The following is a 19,869-nucleotide window of genomic DNA, read 5'->3' on the forward strand; positions in this document are numbered from 1 at the left end:
CCTCCCTGATAAAGCAATAACACTGCTTTACTTACGTCTGCTGCCTCAGCACGCCACAGCCCTCTCCTGGATGGTGACTTGATAGGAAAGTTTGTATGCATATCACCCAGTCTATCTTTTAAAAATTAAGAAAAGTAAATGTATGCTGGAGCTAATGACAATATATTGTGGCATTTTATTTTAAAAATTGGGGAAAGTTGCATATTTTTTTAAAAGTAGGTGTTTGAGTAAAAAAATTGAAGGTACTTTTTTAAGAAAAAAATTTATATGCCTCAGTTTACATAGACATTTCAGATTTCAACATGTTACTCTGGGATATAACGGTTTCTTTTACTTGGTCAAAATGCATGTGTAGCATTTCTTCAGTCTTAGTTCCTTGTGTTTGCCTTTGTGGTCTTTTATATATATATTTTTATTGTATCGGAGAAACAAAATTATCCTCAAAAATAAATCCATTGGATATATTTGTTATAATCAAACTACAAAATGTACAAATTAAGTTGAGCCCTTTTCTAGCAAGTGATCTTTAAAATGAAAAGTGCTGTTCTTTTAAATTCACCAAATTTGTATGTGGGAAGGCACAGAAATAATTTTCTAAGTGCCACTGCAATATTCCCTTTCAAGTGTGGCCTAAATTTCAATCTTAACGAAATGCATGTCTGCTCCTGGTCTGAAAAATGTAGGCATTTACTATGTTTTAAATCACAGTGAAAAATGTATATAAACCTATAAAAAAAGATTTGTGCAATCTGAAAGCCTGTTAATTTTCTATGTAGAAATACTGACACACGAAAGGGTTAAATTCACCGCCTTCCTGGTTCCTGGCTTCCAGTATTTCAACTGGTGTCCTCTCCTCATTTTATTACTACGACTACCACAACTACTATTATTTTTGCACATAGTTAACTACCCTTCAATATGATTCTTAAAGAAAAAGTGCTGTTTCTGTGGTATTGTATTCTCTAAATAATCATATTTAATTTTTTAAAACAAGGTTGCAGTTTCTAGTTGTTCCGTTCCTGTGTTTTTTGCTGGTGTGTAATAAAAGCAAGATTTTCTTTTCATGGTTATTTAATACATTAGCTGCCTGTAAATATTTCTTGTTATAATGCTCTGGAATGTGTTGTAGAAGTTGTATTAGATTAGTTTAAAGCCTTGTTTGAAAGCCACATTGTTTTGGTTATTTCTATTAAATTAGAAAATTGAAAACGTTTTCAAATGAATTTCTTTTTTTCTTCCTCATTGAGTTGAGAATCATTTAAATTCATTAAAAATATTTATACTGCATGTAGGCACTGGAGATACAGTAGTGAACAGGGTAAAATACAGTCCCTGCCCTCACAGGTGTGTTAGACTCCTGGTGAGACTGGTGCATGCTGTGACGGAAAGTAGCTCAGCATATAGTAGGAACACATAGGACCCCACACTTTGTTAGTCAGGGAGGTGATCTCTTCCACTAATAAAAGATAAAACTGGTCCAGGCAGAGAGAGTGAAAAGAGAAGCCTGACAATGAGAGAGAATGTGTTTGTATTTCAGGGCCTAAGTCCAGTTGGCTGGAATGGAGGTGAAGTTGAAGTAGGAAAACCATAAGCTGTAGAGCTGAGGAGGTACTTTTCAAGCAGAGTTTCTTGAAAACCATGTGGAAGGGGTTGGGGCTTACACTGGGGGCAGCAAGGAGCCCTGAGGAACATTAAGCACAATGGGGCTTGGGGAGTTGACATCAGAATTGCCTTTTCGAAAGGTCATTTTAACTGTGAAGATGGGCTATCGAGAAGATTGGAAGTGGAGAGGCAGTTGTAGGCTCCTGAGGAATCAGGTGAGCCCTAAACTGGCTACCTGGCAATGGAGAGAATAGTCAGATTTTTGAGAGATTTAGGAAGTAAAATAGATCAATAATTGAGGCCAGGGGGTTGCCCAAGAAACCGCACTGACGGTGACTTTGTACGTGTTGCTTGGTGTGGGGCCTCACCGAGTGAGAGGAATCATCCTTTTCTCAGAATCATTGGAGGAAGTACCTTAGTTGTTAAGTGTGAAAGCACTTGGGAAAAGTGCCTGATAGACTAGTATAGTTGGGCGTTAAGGATGTTGGTTGTTGCTCTTTGTTTTCTGTAACATTGCTCAGCTTGCGGAGGGCAGGCAGTGGGATCGCAGGAAGATCAGGTCTGGGTCTGTGCGATCTCTGTGCAGAAAATGGAGCAGAGGCGCTTTGAATGTTGGGGTAAAGCAATGGTGTGAGAACCATCGGCCACGGTGAACCGTAGCTCGAGGGACGTGAGAGGAAGAGGTGGTGGGTAAGGGAGTATTACTTGGATGGACGGGGTATTTTGATGATGTCGACGGCCTGGATAGTTGAACAGACTGGAGGATAGAAGGTTGTGGTCGGATACTAGGTTAAACTGAGCTAGTGACGTCTCAAGGTGGAGAAAATGAGGGAACAATAGTATCTCACTGCGAACTCGGAGGGCGGGGCAGAGGGGAGAGGAGAGCAGGTGGCTCATCTGCACGGACCGTCGTGGGCAGTGGGAACGGGGAGCAAGACGTGCCAAGGCTCGTCACTCACGTTCCTCCGTGTGTGGGAGGCGCCATTGGTGTGTATTTCCACAGGGTCACTTGTCATTCTCCTTCATTAAGATCCCAAGGCTTCTACGAGGGTGACAGCAGCAGCATTAGTTGAGTGCTTTGTGGTGGGCACTGTTTTAAGCACTTTTTACGTAGCAGTTCTTTGTGAAGACTCTGAAGTAGGTTACCCATTATTAGTCCTATTTTTAAATGAAGCAGCTGAGGCTCAGAGGGGTTACATAATTTGCTCACACCCTGGCGCTAGGAAGGGGCAGACCTTAGATTTAAAAGTTAGCTTGGCTTCCGGTCTGTGTGTAACCATGACAACACCTGCGCTCAGCGTCTGAAGTCACTATTACCTTTGAGTGAACTGGCTTCTCTGGGGCATTCCTCCGCTGACTTAAGAGTGAGTGCTGGGGAAGAGGGGCCCGTTTATAATGAACTGTGTGTTGGGGTGGGGAGTGGTCCGTGGTGCCCACGACTCCCATGTCCTCTGGGCCCAACATGAGTCGGAACAGTGTCCACCACCTCAGGTAGGCGGCACCTGCCTGGGCGTGGGAACCAGTGCCTGAGGGTCCTCCCCGGCTGCTGGGGTGGGTGCTGGCTGGGGGACGGGGATGGGACAGGAGGGCTTGTGCTCGCAGCTGCTGGGACTGCGCCCTGTTCTCTGTCGCCTTCTCTGGACACAGGAAGGCTGCCCCAGGGAGGCCAGACACTGAGCCGAGAGAGCTAGAGGGGCGCTGCAAGGGGCGGGGCCAGCGTGACCTCGGGCCCTGTGCCCCCACCTGGCCCACACCCGGGGCCATGGGAGGAAGATGGTCAGTGCTCCCAGCCCTGGGGCAAGGCCTGCTTTGTGAACCGCGTGCTAAGGAGGCCAGATCACCCACCTGGACCGCCTGTGTGTTTGCACTGTTTCCTCAGAGAGAAACTTCTGTCTTGTCCAAGCCCTGGTTCCGACAATTTATCCTGGACTCTGAGACGGGCCCTGCACGTGAAGAGGCGGAGAAAAGCAGGGGCAGGTGGGAGAGGCTGTCTGATGCGTCGGACCTGAGCCGGGCTGGCGTGTGCCATCTCCGAGGGTCCCCTCAGCTTCCTCGGTGCCTGTCAATGGGGACGCTCCTCAGCTCGAGCCGGACCCCCATTTCCTTGTGCTGCGTGGGGTTTACGCGCCTGGAGCAGGCACACAGACAGGACGCTGGCAGGGGTGCCACAGCCCCGGCGGGAGGGCAGCCCTCAGGAGGGCCGGGCCTGAGAGGAAGACCCCTCCCCAAGGCCGGGGTGAGGCTGTACGCTGTACAGCAGGTCAGCACCTGGTGGCTGCAGGGGAGCTGGGCAGCAGGGCTGAGAGCCATGGCAGCCACGCAGAGCACCGTCTGGCCAGGCTCCCGGTCTGTGCAGCCTGTCCTGGTTCAGCCTGCCAGGGACACACTGTGCCCATGAGGTGGGCCACCCCCTCGGGAGGGGAGCCATGGCCCCCGGGCACCTGGCCCAGGGCCTGTTGGCCTGAGGACCGGCCCGTCCTGCCCCCTGGCCCAGCCCCAGGCCCTGAGGCTCCAGGCGCCGCCGCCTGAAAGTCCCTTGGGAACCCACTCTTGAGGAGGAAGAGAACCGAAGCAGCTGTGACAGCGCTGGGGCTGTGAGGGGAGCCCTGAAGGTGGGGAACGGCATCGGAGCGGGTGGACTTGCCAGAAAAGTGGAGATGCAGTGGCGGTTCGTGGGATAAGTGTGTGCCTTTACTTGCAAGGCGATTGCCCGTGTCTTCTCCTTCCTTTAGTAAAACCACTCCGCCCTTACAATAGATCCATTATTGGCTGTCAGAGGTGTGGCAGCTGGAGAAATAAACAGGAGGCTTGGAGCTGCTCCCCGTCATTGAGGACTGAGTCCTCCCAACCTGTGAGACGAAGGTCCAGGTGATACCATGCAACTGGCAGAGATGGGGGTGACAGGGCCCCTAAGGCAAGGCCTGACCACTCAGTATCTGGTTGTCATAGGTAATGGCCGGACCACACCCAGAGCTTGGAGTTTGTTGGCCATGACGGGGGACAGGGCGGGGGCAGAGCCGAGAGCTGGCTTTGGCGAGAAGCACTTGCTTTTCAGACAATCACCATCCAGAAACCTTAGGGCTGCGGGCGTCCTCAGAGATCCCAAGCGGAGCGGCAGCGGGTAGTGTGGCACCACCACCAGGGGCAGTGGTGACAGGTCAGGCCCTCCAGATGCCAGCACGGCCTGCTTTTACCCCTGCCCCCCTCCCCCCCAGCTGCGTCACTCTGGTCCACGTGTACCGTCAACGAGGAAGGCCGTGCTGGCAGCAGACAGGTCAGCAGAGACTCGGGGCGGGAAGAGCCAGGGATGGCGATGGAGCCCGAGTCCAAGTGCTGCTTCCTCGCTGAGCCTTTCTCTCCAACAGTCAGAATGGCCTCTCCCGTCTGTTGGTTCATCTTTAAGGGAAATGAACACTTTTTGTGAGGTCTAAATGAGAAGTTTAAAAGCCAGATGAGTATGCAAATACAAGATATTATTAATTAAAAATTTGCAAATACTTGAGGGAGAGATAATAGACTCCCCAGAGGTAATGCTTATCAAGAGAAGACAAGATTGTCCTGGGGCAGAAAACCCTCCATCAAGGGCGATTACAAATACATGATTATTATTATGATTACTATTATTATTACTATTATTTTCGGAGAGGGGCTGCCACAAGGGGGTGTAAAATAGCATTCGGGTAACGTACGTGTGATCCAGAAGCCAGGTGGCTAGGGTCGTGGTCTTCTGTATCCTCATTGCAACTCCGCATCTGTGAAGACGGCGGCGGCCTCCTGAGTAGCACTGGCGCCCTCTGGTGGACACGGACGAGCAGGCACCGGCGCTGCAGAGGCGCGATGACCGGGAGGCCGCTAGGGGCGCTGCAGACCGGCCGGGCTGGTGGAGAAATACAGGAGACAGACAGGTTTCCTTCTGCCTGCTGTGTGCTTAGAAGGGGGCCCAGAGGTTTTATAAATACAGGAGAGTCATCCTGGTTCTGTCCTGATAATTTAAAACATTAATCCCAATGATCAAGGCACAAGCTTCTCTTTGTTTTGGGAGTAGCAAACGCATTTCCTAACATTAAACTGATTATTCCTTCACACTCAGGTGTCCATGGTTCTTAAAGTCCCCGAATGCCTTCAGAGGGAATTAGGAAGGGCACGGAAGGCCAGGATGTCCCATGCCCGCTGCTGACCCTCCCTTCCCAGGCCCCTCCCCCTCCTACGTTGCTCACTGGATGTCCAGGGCGGGCTCTGGGCACCTAGAGGAGGTGGGTGCGTGGGAGGATCTGGCTGCGTGTCCCTCCTGCAGGACAGGTGATTGCTGAGGGGCAGGCCGAGTGGAAGTGCTTACTGCAGGCTGAACCCACAGGGTGCAGCCAGAGGGAGGCCCTCGTGTGGGAGGCCTGGCCCAGCTCTGAACCAAGGAGGATGCTGGCGCTCACAGAGCTCGTTCTCTGCTCACTCGGCTCCTCTGGCAAGAACAGGAGTGATTTTCTGAGGAAACCTTCTGGGGTCAGATGCAGGAATGCAGTCCCGTACAAGGGCCTCAACAGTAACTCATCTTCTGCTGGCCCTTCCTCACCTCCCTCCCTCCCTGGTCCTTCGCCCGAACCTCACAGAGAGCTCTGTTCCCCTTTCCTTGCACAATAGACTGTGGTGGCCCAGAAAACAGAGCTCATGCCAAACCGGTTTGGCTCAGTGGATAGAGCGTCGGCCTGCGGACTGAAGGGTCCCAGGTTTGATTCTGGTCAAGGGCATGTACCTTGGTTGCGGGCACATCCCCAGTAGGAGATGTGCAGGAGGCAGCTGGTCGATGTTTCTCTCTCATCGATGTTTCTAACTATCCCTCTCCCTTCCTCTCTGTAAAAAAATCAATAAAATATATTTAAAAAAAAAGTCAGAAATCAGAGCTCAAATCCATGGCCTCCAAAATGGTTCTTTTTCTCGGACAAAGGAAGGGCTGGGTCATTCCTTCCTGCCGCTGGAGTGGGCTGAACTCTGAGGCGTTCAGGAAAAGAAACGAGAACAAGGCAGCTGATGGCCACATTCAACCAGATCGAAATGGGTACTGAGCTACACTATTAATAATAAAAAACCTCTCACTTATTGTCTACTAGTCACCGATTTCCTGAAATAAATATCCCCCCACGTTTTTATTAACGTGGATGTTTAGAGGGACCCCCGCGAACCCACTGTGCTGCGGTGTAGAGATCTATATCGCCAGCTGTTTCCCACGACAGGAATAGAGATGCTCAGAGAAGTTCAGATGAAGGGAAATCAGTTGGCCCTGAACCCGATTCCCTCGGCGTGCCGTGAAACGCTCCCCCGAATCGATACGACGCAGGATAGCTTGTTAAAGTTTTAACGATGGTGCTCACAGATTCTCTAGCAAAAAAAAAAAAAGTTTGTCTGCCAACCCTGCTTTATTAGACATGAAATGATTTTTTCATACATAATTGAACGCTCCAAGTCTAATAAAGTCAAAGGCATAAAAATACGAGAAATGGGGAACGCTGCTTTTTGTGAGCTAAGAGAACCTTTCAGGGCAAAGTGTGGGGAGCAGGGAGAGCCCACAGCTCAGCTCTGTGGCAAGTGACTGTGCATCAGGGAGGCAGGGGAGGGATGGTCCCGCCTCTTAGCTCCGCCCCTCCTCTCTGCATTAGCAGAAACCATCTTTTTGGTTTCTACCACTTTTCTAATTTGTTTCAGCTTAGCACTGAGGCTGGAGAATAAGAGAGAGAATGTGAAGAAGAAACGGGATGGGGAAGGATTTGCGACGCTGGAGGCTGCTGTCTATTTGGGGGAGTAACTTGGAGTTTTCTAAGTGGTCTGCGTGCCACTGGCAGCGCATGCTCCTCCCAAGTCCACGCCATCGGGGCTGTGGCACATGTGGGGGCAGAGCAAGTGCCCCTTCTTTGCCACCACGCCCGGCTCGCGCCGCAGCCCTGCCTGTGGGTGCAGGTGCCCTACAGAGGGCCTACCTCCGCTGGCTGAGGGCTCTGCCATGTGAGGGATCCAGCCAACCCTTGGCCACGTGACCGGGGCACCATCTGCACCCGGGAGCCTCGATTTTGCAGCTGCCGCCACCAACTCAGGCAAATTTGACACGGGCTCAGGAAACAGCGTTTCCAGAAGGTTCGTGCATTTCCAATCTGCTGTGCTCCATTCTCCCCTACAACTGCCACCAACCAAATGTTCATTTGGATCCAAGACCCGATGCTGATCAGCAAATGTATGGACTCATCACAGCATTGGAAAGGAAACCGGGACTCAGGTGGCCCTCTGAGCAGGCCGTTCCTAGAAACACACACACACACACACACACACACACACGTATTGTACACACACCACTGTCAAGTGTTACACATGGATGCATTCCTCGGACATGGCGCTTAAGTTGAATTTTTGTTGTTTTCCATTTAACTTTTAGTACAAAATCAATAGCATTCTTTAATGCTATCTGAAGGAATTCTGCAATGAGTATTCCTTTTGCCAAAGTAAAATAAGGACCCTTCGTCTTTCTGCTACATAAACTATATTTATATCTGTGCGTGTGAGCCTGGGTTGAGGCTCATACCTCTTTTGGAAAATGCGGGAAATGTTGGCTCCAGACTAGCTTTAAAGTTTTCATGCTTCATTTAAAAGACGGGGGAAGGTTGGGTTACACGCACGGAGCGGTTGGCACTAAGATTCCGTCCTCATTGTTATCCCTACAACGTCCTCCACCCGACACACATCACCGCCCAGCGTGCGGGGAGGACCGCCCTGCAGCTCCGCTGCATCTCCAGTCCACTCTCGGATATCTTAGTGACTGTGGCTCTTTATCAATTAAAGAACCGGACAAAGAAAAGACAGCTTTCTGAACACACAACAGAAGTAACTGGGGAGGACTGGGTGGCCCCACTGCTGTTCTGTTTGGTGACCACCCCCCACATGTTTCTATTGGTTAATAGGCGACTTCTGCTGTCGTTAGTGTTTCAGATGATCTTGAGCATAACTTGGGGAACCAGAGGAGGAATACTTTGTAGTGGTTCTCAACCTTCTGGCCCTTTAAATACAGTTCCTCATGTTGTGACCCAACCATAAAATTATTTTCGTTGCTACTTCATAACTGTCATGTTGCTACTGTTATGAATCGGAATGTAAATATCTGATATGCAGGATGGTCTTAGGCGACCCCTGTGAAAGGGTCGTTCGACCGCCAAAGGGGTCGCGACCCACAGGTTGAGAACCGCTGCTTTATAGGCTGAAGGAAACAGTGAAACATCCAAGTTCATACAACTGTGTGGAGGGAGAGAGGCCAGTTAACCTGGGCTCCGGGAACTCTAGGAGCACCCCTATCATTGTGAGCCAAGAGAAAAGCGAGCGTATTTTGAAATTCTTGAAGGAATGTGTGCAAGTGAGTGAAGTTTCTCTAGGGCTCAGCCCCACACGGCTGCTCCTGGTGGCCCCATGACGGCAGACGTCCCATCAGCTGGAGAACGGTCCCCGGGGTCAGCAGCCCAGCCAGGGGCAGTGTCTCATCTTGTGTCGTCGGCACCCAGTGCCGGGCAGGACACGGGGCAGGCTGCTTGTTGAAGGAACGAGTGGGGGTCCGTGTGAAGGTCTGTGAAGACTAGTGGAGGCGGTGACAGAGCAACGCCGCACCCTCTAGGAGGGAGAGGCCGCAGGCACGCAAATTCTGTTCGATTCGCGGGAAGGAGGTCACCCTGATTTGTGATTGGTGTTTTTCCTTCCCCTGGCAGCAGGGGAGAACCAAGGCACTCGGCTCAGGCAGGATCAATCATTCATCTCTCTTGGCCTGTTTGCAAATTTTGAGAAAGGGTTTTGCCTTGTTACTCTCGAGTTGCTAAGTGGGAAGAGGTGAGCCTTGGGTGGCTGTCCATCCGGGCCGCCTGGAGGAAGCAGCAGGTAGTAGGTGAAAAGGAGGCTGGCCCACCGAGTGAGGGATGGAGAGCTGACAGTGGAGAGCGAGGGAACCTGCACGTGTCCTCTGAGCCCTGAATCCAGTTGTTTTTGAACTGACTTTCTGTCACTCGCAAACAATGAGCTCTGGATAATGAATTTGCTTTTACTGGTTGTTAGGGAATGAGCATATTCTGCTTTTATAAAATAAGAAACATGGACGTGAACACACACTTACCGACAGACCCGCACTTAGACCAAGGCTCCCTTTCTCTGATTTCTGAGACAAGCCAAGTGAGCTCAGGGGTCGGCCCCCCTTGGCTTCCTGACCCAGCTGTGTCCAGTCCAGTCTGGGGACTGGGCAGGAATCAGGTTACTGCTGCCAAACCCACTGTCCCTTTGTAGAGAGCCCGTGGCCAATCTTCAGTAAAATGGGAATGGAACCAAGTCAGGGAAAAACAAACGAGGGCATTGGCGTATGGTAGAGTCTTTCCCGTGGAACGGGAAAGCTTTCTGAGCCTGTGGTCTCAGTAAACGCAGCTCTGGGAACCCCCACTCAAAACGGGGCTCATCTTCTCACCTTCTTTGGAGGAGAAGTTCTACGTTGGACCAAGTTCAGTTTATCGTTGTTGTCTTTTATGGTTGGTGTTCTTTGTCTCTTAGCTTTGCCTATCCAAGGTTGAGATTTTTTCTTCTATGGTTACCTTTAGACATTTCACTGTTTAAGTTTTTACATTGAGGTCTCTGATCCATTTCAAGTTCATGTGTTGTATGGTAGGCCGGACGAGTCAAGGTCATTTTCCCTCCCAAGGTCATGTTTCCTCTCTGCAACACACTTGTCATACATTGGAGCAAATTGTCCAGAGTTCACTAGATAAAACAGTGGTTCTAGCTACGTTCTCAGGACACTAAGGCTGGGTCAGGGCCTTTTCGGAGTCTTTTGTACATTGTGTATCTCCAGGAGGGCCACACGATATGAAGCATTTCTGAAACGATGTATCTTTGGGAATCACAGTTTGAAGACTACGGGCTAGATGAGGGCAAGCTGATACATGAAATGAGGGATACCATCTTGAATTGCAGTGGAGGGACTTCAGAAATTCATCTGGCCAATCCTCAAGTTTCATTAAGGGAGGTGTCATAAATGACACAACTCAAGACACATGAGAAATGAAAGACCAAGCTAAGACCTTGGTCTTCTGTGATGTAGGATCGCGTTCTATTCCGTGGTGATATTTTCTCTACATGCTTAATGAGCACTGTGATAACGGCCATTAACTACACTCTGTTAACTCCAGTATATGATCTAGGGAATTGCATTTCATGGTACATTAGTGACAAAAGTTTCTAATTTTTTAATACAATAAATACATGCTGGTTAGCTTATATGGCTGGAGGTTAGCCTGTTTATATACCAATTTCCCAAGCTACAAGCTCTACCAGAGTTAAATATTTACTTTTTGGAACACTTTTTTTTGGTAATTTCTCTACTGATGTTGATCCCCAAATCATATTTCAAAGTTTAACTCACTACTTTTTCTTCATTTCTAGCTGCTTGGAACAATCCTTAAGGAGAAAAAGACTTAAGTAGAAATATGAGTCCTATCCATACCAATAGTTCATTGTGATCTTAACTTTGGGAGAAAAGAAGAAATTATCAGGAAAATCTTATTGAGTGCCATGAAGATGAATGGAGGTAATATAGTATGTAAAATACACAGAACGATGCTTAGCACAAAGTAGACATAATATATCAACGTTTGCTTAATACGTGAAATAAGTAATTTAAAAGCAAGCTAGACATTGGTGAAGTGGTGACTACTCCTTATCTAGTCTCCAGCGAATCCCTGTTCCCCAGAGGAATCTGAGAAGATAAGCAGGGCTCTCCTTTTATAGTCAAGAAACAAGTAAGCATCTCTCAATGCTGACTTCATTTTTCTCAACCGAGGAAAAAATTCCCCACCATCTCAAAGCTTTAAGTAAAACTAGTTTCTCTGAACAAGACTTGTTATTACTTGGACAGAAAAACCAAAGGGTTTTCATTACTTCCCAGCAGAGAAACCACGGGATTCGAGGGTATAACTCTCATCTATTAGTAGTGAGGTGCCCACCAGCCCTCTTATTTGAAGACATTGGCTCAACCAGCTTCACAGGCACATCTTCTTCCGAAGAGCCGGCCCTTTCTCCGTTTGTCAGCAATGGCATTGGACGGAGAGCCTTTGGAACTCGACCAACTATCTTCTAAGCTGCATCCCAAACTAGTTTCTACAGTGGATTCTAGTCCAAGACTCAACAGCTCTCGAACATTGTATGTTCCCGGCATAACTAGTCATCGAGAAGGAAGAAAACTCCAGATATTATTCTCTAGACCAGCGGTTCTCAACCTGTGGGTCGCGACCCTTTGGGGGTCGAACGACCCTTTCACAGGGGTCGCCTAAGACCATCGGAAAACACATATATAATTACATATTGTTTTTGTGATTAATACTATGCTTTAATTATGTTCAATTTGTAACAATGAAAATACATCCTGCATATCAGATATTTACATGACGATTCAAAACAGTAGCAAAATTACAGTTATGAAGTAGCAACAAAAATAATTTTATGGTTGGGGGTCACCACAACACGAGGAACTGTATTAAAGGGTCGCGGCATTAGGAAGGTTGAGAACCACTGCTCTAGACAAACATGAAGCTTTGTGGAATGCTGAAACACTGGACCGGGAATATAAAAGTCACCATGTAAGTCGGTTTTTTCGCCATCTCCTGGGAACTTCTTTTTGTCACCATAAGACTTTTGATGGCAAGTGTTCATAACTAGATGTTGGGAGATTGGGAGGCAAGACTTGATGAATATTTTACCCAAAAAAGGCATCTTTAACCGACCCATTCGTTCTGTGAGAAAAAGTTCCGCTCTACCAGAGAGAACCTATTTCAGGGAGAATAAGTTCGGCATCCCAGGGACCTCAGAAGTCACAAAAGCAGCAAAACGGGGTTTTAAAGTAACCACAAGCCCCTCATTGTCTTGGAGAGAAAACGGCAAATGCATTTCAGAGGAAAAAATAAATTCAAGACGTCAAGTTTCACCTCAGTGCAAGGTGCTTGCTTCTTGCCGTTTAATGTTTTGTGGAGCTGGTCCTACAGGAAGGCCTTTCTCACGTGCACGGCATCCCCAGAGCCTGTACGGAGAGAGAGTTGCCGTCTGCCTCAGCTCTGTTTCTCACGGGCTCCCAAATGTGTTTAGCGATTTAAAGAAGTTTATTGAACTTGGGAAGTTTGACAGGAGAGAAGAAGGTGAAGAATTTGGTAGCTTTTTAAAAATATGAATGACTATGGCCTTAAAAATAGGGTTTCTCAATCTTTTTGGAGATGGCCCACCCAACTGGCTGATCTTTCTGTTTCGTGCCCTGCCACCCAAGTCCTTCAGGAAACCACTCTGATCTTTGTTGGGTAGATGATTCCCGGCAACGTCTCCTCCAGGCACAACCCCTAGGCGCTTAGGGAGTCTCCTCGAGTCCCTTTTCTCGGTCCTCACGGAAGCCCTGGCCTCTGCTGCCTCCGCTGGTGGCCCTCGAGGGACAGGTCCCCCGCCAGAGTGGCCATGTAGCTGCTCTCTGCTGCTGTGCTGAGGGGCTGAACGGGGAATGACCCTGCCCCAGCTGGGCCCTGCTTGGCTGCCTCGGTCCCGGGCGTGTCCAGCATCTAGCCTGGACTTGCATTCGCTGCTCCTTGGCCTCTGTCCTAAGCCCAGCTCCGTGGGGGACCAGCTCTGGTCTGCTAGCCTCAGTCTGCAGGAGCCACCCGGGGAGGGAGTGTGGCCGGGACAGGGACTGCCCTGCCCCTTCCTCTCCTCGGCCACACTAGCACCTCCGGCCCCTCCAACCCCGCGCCGTCAGTCAGGCAGCAACACCAGGACGCTGCGTATATGTCAGGTTTACGAACGCTGTAGATTTAGGGACGTATTGGACTCAGCAGCACCCCGAGGTTCCCCAGCACACCCGCAAGGGACGCCGATGCCCAGAAAGCACCCGGGGGGAGTGGGGGCCGTCGCAGGGGGTGGGGGGCGGCGTCTGCCGGGTGCCAGGGACGTGGGGCTGACTTAGGGGAACTCAGGGTCCGGAGCACAGTGGTGCTTCGGTTCCTGCCTGCCACGACCCACGATTAAGGATGCACACTCCACAATGAACGGCCACCAGCGCGGATCTCAGGGACACCGGCCCCCACCCACCTGTCCTCCAAGTTAGGATGGCTCTTTGCGCAGCTGCCTAATTAGGGTAACAAATATCTCTAATGAACTCAGCTTCCCCCTGGGATAAAGATCAGAGCGGAGAAGGCGGGATTGGCTTTGTGACGGTTCTCGTATGTTCAGTGGGCGGTCAATAGAGCGATGGGGCAGGGAGAGAGGAATTAATCAGTCCTTTCCTCTCGTCCCGCTGGTTTCTCTGGCCCCGGAGTCGGCTGTCCCCGCCTTTTAATTGAGTTGGCTGCGTCCCAGGCCTCTGTGATAACAGGTGGATAACATTTCAGTATTTCTGTGACTGAGGAGAAGCTTTCTGGATGCCTCAGAGCAGGAGTGCTTTTTTCCCTCTTAATAGAGTTTAAGGGAAATGTGTGCATGAGTGAGTGAGTGAGTGTGTGTGTGTGTGTGTGCGCATGTGTGTGTGAGTACAGGCATATTTGCACATGTGGAAGTGTGTGTGAATGTCTGTGTGTCTGTATGTGTGCGAGTGCTTATGTGTTTAAAAGCATGTGTAGAATGGAGCCGAGAGGAAAGAGGGAAGGGGGAGAGGGGCGTGGACAGAACAGCCTGAGTGTTTATTTGATGGTGTCACGTTAGTCACTTCACAGGTGAGGAAACGGAGGCTGGGTGAGGTTGAGTACCTCGTCCTACGTCACAGCGGGAGGCCTGGGGCCGGGACTCAAATCCACATCCTTCCCACCACCCACTGCCGCACCACGCCTTGCGGGAGACTCGGAGGTTTTGTGTTGATTTTGTCCTACAATCTTGGCCAACACTTCGGTTAGATCAAATGTAGCGCAACTAATCATACAGATCTTCAAAAAGAAAAGAAGGGAGTTTAAAACAAGATAAAAGGCTCTCCCTCTGCAAACATGAAATGCGAAAACCAGCAGGAACCGTAATAACCACTCGCCGAGGCCAACGGAACTCACCGGGTGACCGTGCAGCCTCCGAGGCCGGGCGGGCGGCCAGACACGGAGAGGAGGACCCGGTGCAGCCCGGGGGGCCCGCCCACCAGCGGCCTGTCGCCCCAGAGCGTGGAGTCAACCCCCTCCCGGGTGCCACCCATTCAGGGTGCCGACCTCAAGGGCAGCTCTTTGTTGGGAAGGAAGATTGGATGCGTTTGGAGAGAATCGAAGGTACACGAGTGCTGAATGGAGGCTTTCTCCTGGCTGTAAGCGGAATTGAAAGGGAGGGAAAGGAAAGAGCTTTCCCATCATCTGACTCAACATCATCCAATTCTACCTCCAGGTGCCAATTGGGACAAGCTGACAGCACGGAGCGCGTGAAGTAACAGCCAGCACAGAGCAGGGCCACGGGGAGCAGAGCGATTAGAACAGCAATCCCGACAGCGCCCACGGGCCCCTTTGTCTGCAGGATGGGGGCACTAGAGGCGAAAACTTACCAACCTCGCGGCGAAACCAAGTAACAGATAAGGCCGTCTGAGGGTGCGGCGAAGATCCATGGGAAACATTTTACCATTTATAACATGGAGCTGCGACTGAATATCACCGGCATTTAAAAGAGGATCTAGAGTCTAGACTTTCTAAACACGAAATACACAACTGAGAAACCCCAATTCTTTTTTAAAATATGTTTATTGATTTTTAAGAGAGAGGAAGGGAGAGAGTGAGAGAGAGAGAGACATGGATGTGGGAGTGAAACATCTCCTCCATGCCCCCTACCGGGGCTCCAGCCCGAAACCCAGCCACGTGCCGACCAGGAACCTAACCGGCCACCTGCTGTGGGTCCGGCTGGTGCTGCGCCTCCCCCAGGCCCCGCACAGAGTTCACTTCCAGGAAACCTCCCCTGACTTGTTGCTGAAGCGACTCTTTCCCGGGCAGCAGCTCTGGTGACCTTCACGGGAGAGGAGCCGGCCTCCAGCAACTCTCTTTCCGAGGAGAGAGGACAGGGCGTGAGGCAGGCAATCGCCAAGGCCCGGGTGCGGGAGGGAGAGGTGAAGGGCGCCTGCTGTTTGTCCGATGCATCAGGAAATGAAAACGCCCAGGAATCCCTCTCAGCCCATTTGGTTGCCATTTCTCTCCCTAGAGAGGCTCGTTCTCCTGTTCTCATTCTTGCTTCTTTCTGCTGCCCCCGAGGATGGAGCGGGCGGCCTGTGATACCCTCCCCTCTCCTCTCTCCTCCGCTGGGCGGCGGCGATGACTGCCTCAGAGCTAATTCCCCATCTCCTGAAGTCAGGCCCCTGGCCCTGGCCGGTAGCTCAGTTGGTTACAGGTTCGATCCCTGGTCAGGGCACATATACGCCTCAACCAGTGAATGCATAAGGGAGTGGAACAACAACTTCATGTTTCTCTCTCTCCCTTCCTCTCTCCCTAAAATCAATAAAAATAAAAATGAAGAAAAGCCACGTCTCATTCAGAACATTTTTGAGGAGCACGACAATGAAAGGGGACAGGAAGCGTTCTGCATATTTTGGGAACGACCCGTCCTTTGACCACCCAATGCTTTCGTGGGGCACATTTTTTGGCACCAGGTTTTGTATTGGGGGCCACACCCCAGAGAGGCGCAGGGCGGGTGGAGAGCTCAGTGCGTTTGGGGAATGAGAAGTCGGGCTGAGAAGCTAGAACAAAGGCCGCGTGCGATTCCCATTGTTTCAGAAGATGAAAAAGACAAACACATTTTCCTCGTGGAGTTCCCATTTCGATGAAAAGGACGGAGAACAAAGCAACCGGTGTGCTGCGTTCTGTAATAAAAGCGTGTGCCGGTGCCCAGGGAGCGGGGCAGGAAAAGGGCCGAGTTAGGTCGGGGTGAGGTGGGGGGCTCACACCACAGGGCGCCTGGGCCTGGGCGCTGAGGCCCAGTGGGTCTCACGGCAGCAGTGGCGGGGAGGGAACGCCGGACAGTGGGAAGGGCCAAGACCACACGCCATGGGGGAGCCAGAGGAGACCCGTGTCACGGGGCAGGAAAAGCCGGGGCTCAGGCCCAGGACAGTTCACACCGGATCCCACAGCTGAGGCGCCGTGAGCCGCTGGGCAGGTGAACTTCTCTGAGCCCTGGTTTCATCCTTTAGAAAACAGGACACCCATGTCTCATCGCGGCGCGGCAGGAAGTAAATGGATGCTGTACAGTGACTGGCACTGTCCCTACCCCAGCTGGGAGAGTGGGGGGCAGTCCTGGTTGGGGGGGGTCCAGGCTGCCCCTGGTGAAGGCTGGGCTGGCGGCAGGCTTTCCCCAGGTCAAGAAGGGTCCCGGGATGGACCCGCGCGGGGCGTCCAGGGACGCAGACGGGAGGCTGCGGTGCCACCTGCCCTGGGCTTCCAGGAGGCGGACCGTGACCCGCTCCAAGCACCGCAGTCACAGGGCTGATCACCTATCACTCTGGTGACATCGGGGTAACCAGGACGCCGCCGGCTCCCCCAGGCAGTGCCGGTGACAGAGGCCGTTCTCCTGTCAGCCTAAGGAGGCCGCACCCCAAGTCAGGAGCTAACCTCACACTGCAGCTCGCGGACAATGGGGGGGTGTGGACCCCTCCAAAGCCCATTGTGGCCCCCAGGATAAGACCACCGCTGGAGGCATCCCCGAGAGCTCCCCAAGCAGGTGAAGAATGGCCACGGGAAATGCAGGCGAGTCCCCCGCCCCCCCCCCCCCAATCTCCTATTCTCCTGGACTCGGTCACGGAGAAATGCAGCCGGGAGAGCGCTGGCTTTTGAGGGGGGGGGGTGGGCCTCACAGGGCCGCTGCGCCTCATTGCTCGGCTCTGGGAGCGCCAGGAGCGCAGGTGAGGTCATGGGAGTGAGTGGCGGTGGAAGCGCTGAGCCAGCCCCACACAAGGGTCGATCCCAGGAGCCGATGGAACCGACCTCCCTCCGTGGACGGAGAGGCGGCACTGGGAAGAGGTTTTAATTAAAACACCGAAGCGTGTGTGCCTTATAGAGCGCATCAGGGATAAAATATTAAAAGGGCAAACACTCTTCCAGGAGAACGCATTTTTCGCCCGCGTGTTTTATTGGAGCAATAACCCGGACTCAATCAGAGCCGCGCCGCCCGGGGAAGCGAGAGAAGAAGAGGCATAAGTCCCAACAACAAGCCCCTCCAGTCAACACCGACCAGACGCGCCGCCTTCCGCGTCCCCGTGTGTCTTTAACCCCCGTGAGGACCTCACGGCCACCTCACCCTGGAGACCAAGGCTCAGAGAGGTCTGCCCGAGGTCAGCAGCCAGTGAGCCGCGGAGATGGAGCTTAAGCCAGGGCCACGGGATTACAAAGCACAGCCTTTCCTTTTTAACTCTTTTTAACTTTAATCCTCCCGCCGCCCCCGTCAGTTACACATATGCTTAGTCTACGAAGATCAAAATTAGACGACAGCTCATAACAGAAACCCAGACATCTTCTTCCCACGCGTGTGACAAGTGGCACGAGTTCAGGGTCCCCCGAGAGGAGGCTCCCCAAGGACCACGGCCTGGCTGGCCCCGGAGGCCGCGGGGGTGGGGATGGGGGGCTGGCTCTTCGTGTTGGTGTGGCTCTGCACAACAAACCCTGTTGTTGCAGCAGAGCGACCAGCCATCAGGAGTTTGACCCGGTGCTTCCTCCGAGGGAACCTGACTAGCTCACCTCCCAGAGAGAGTAAATCCCCCCACCTGCTGGGGGGAGTAAGGATGTGGATCTTTACGGAGAAGGATGTGGATCTTTACACTTCTAGCCATCCCTCCACCTGTCCTTGTCCGGCCCTGACACCTGGTGCCTCCACCTCCCGAGTCTTTCTCGGGCCTGCAGTCCAGACAGGCCTGCTTTCCTCCTCCTCTCTGCTTCGTTCCAGTTACTCTGGTCCATCTGCTTCTCAGCGTCTCAATGTTGTAGACATTCAGTATCTGCCGAATTCCCTCCCATTCTCCTGGTTCTTGTAGGTGTAGAAAACCCTTTTAAGTGCGACCAGCTTAGTGGACTTGGGTAGGAAGCAGCGTTGAAAGCACGGGTTCTAGTTCTGTTTAACTAGGGAGTCCCCCCAAGCAGCCACTCTTGACTCCTGGGCTGACGGAGCTGGTGGGGAGACCCGCTGGTGGGGAGACCCGCAGGTGTTGCGCCTGCACACCTGATCCCCGGCCAGACCACCCCGCTTTGTGCCCGGGAATGCGAGGCGCTGCATTAACTGCTCTTCCTGCGATGTTCTTTGTGGCTCTCTCCCTGGAAAGGTTCTCGAAGTCAGGTTTTAAGCACCAGGTAGAACACCCTTAGCAGAATAGGAGTCACGTGGCCACGCTGGCTGTCAATTAAACCCCTTGCCCATTACTCCGTGGCCAGCTGGCTTGGCTGATCAAATGCGTGATTAAGCAGCTGAGGTGGCTGGTCACTGTGAATGGCCAGCAGTCGGCTCTCTGGGACCTTGTGGCTTTCCCTGTGTGGCCCCTCCTGCGACCAGCAGTGATGGACGGTGACCGCAAGCATCCCAGGCCCCCAGGAGGTCATCGGCCTCATCAGCCCTGTAATGACTCCAGCTGCACAGTCCTTTATTGCGGGCACCAGGCACTGGAGAAAGGATGGTTTCCCTGCGCTAGCCTTTGGGGTGCCCCCTGGCGAGCGATGCCTGTTACAGGATCAGAATGAACTCTCAGCTGCTATGTTGGAAGAGGCTGGATTTTCATGGGGGCCCTGCGGCGTGTGTGTCACGGGGGCCTGCGGCGTGTGTGTCACGGGGGCCTGTAGGATGTGTGTCACGGGGGCCTGCGGCGTGTGTGTCACGGGGGCCTGTAGGATGTGTGTCACGGGGGGCCTGCGGCGTGTGTGTCACGGGGGCCTGCAGTGTGTGTGTCACAGGGGCCTGCGGCGTGTGTGTCACGGGGCCTGCGGCGTGTGTGTCACGGGGCCCTGCAGTGTGTGTGTCACGGGGCCTGCGGCGTGTGTGTCACGGGGCCCTGCGGCGTGTGTGTCACGGGGCCTGCAGCGTGTGTGTCACGGGGCCCTGCAGTGTGTGTGTCACGGGGCTTGCGGCTGTGTGTCAAGGGGTCCCTGCGCGTGTGTGTCACCCCTTGGTGTGTAAAAGGGCTGCGCTGTTTTTCACAGGTCTTCAGGAGAGTGTTAGGGGCCCGTAAGGCGGTGTGTACGGGAAGCGTTTCGCAGGGTTGTTAGGGGAGATGGGAGAGACGTGGGGTGCGGGGGCCCGGCTTTGTCCTTTACCTCA

Source organism: Myotis lucifugus, unplaced genomic scaffold, assembly GCF_000147115.1.
Source record: "Myotis lucifugus unplaced genomic scaffold, Myoluc2.0 scaffold_101, whole genome shotgun sequence".
Lineage (NCBI taxonomy): Eukaryota > Metazoa > Chordata > Mammalia > Chiroptera > Vespertilionidae > Myotis > Myotis lucifugus.